The sequence below is a fragment of the Crocuta crocuta genome, unplaced genomic scaffold, assembly GCF_008692635.1.
Source record: "Crocuta crocuta isolate KB4526 unplaced genomic scaffold, BGI_CrCroc_1.0 scaffold790, whole genome shotgun sequence".
Lineage (NCBI taxonomy): Eukaryota > Metazoa > Chordata > Mammalia > Carnivora > Hyaenidae > Crocuta > Crocuta crocuta.
In genome coordinates, this window is record NW_027531898.1 from 432478 (window position 1) to 433265 (window position 788).

The window sequence follows — 788 nt, forward strand, 5'->3', positions numbered from 1 at the left end:
GGTTTATAACAGCAACAAAATGCAACATCTTCCCTATTTCTCTCTGCTTTTGATCCATGCTTTCAGAGAAGCAGCTGTTTAAAAATTTCTCCTAGTAATCATCTCTATATTTCTAAATAGAATGCTTAAATGATATTCTGTGAATTTGCAGTTTTAGTTTTAAATGTTATCTGTTGCCTTGCTATAAGAGTCTTAGAGTCCCGTCTTTAGTTTTTCTTGATGTTCTCTACTTTAGAATTTCCATGGTTCAGTTCCTTCACAATAAACTCTATTTTGGAGTTAAGAAATGTTATCTGGAAAACTGCCTCATATAATTTTTTTCAAACCATCCTACTTGTCTTTTCCCTTGTCATTTTGTGACTTATTAATCATTTATATAAATTTAATGAGGTTTTATGAAGGAATGGAGGAAAGCATGATATTGAATCCACCATAATTAACCAGGATTCTTTACTCAGGCCCTGATTAAGGACAAGAGTGATTCTAGAGCAGTGAACTCAACCAGGGATATTTCTCAATGTCTGGAGATATTTTTTTTCATCACAACTAAAGGCTGCTATATATCTAGTGAGTAGAAAACAGAGATGTTAATATCCTATAATACAGTAGATACCCCACACAAAATGAGATTTTCAGCTCAAAATGTCATTAGTGGTGAAGCTGAGTAAAACTGTTCTAGATGTAGCTTAAAGCTTTTCATATAGGTGTGGCTTGAGGTTTTGAAGTAATTTAAAGATTTGAATATGAGGAGCAAGTTAAATGCTAAAGCCCATAGTAACCAATGGTAA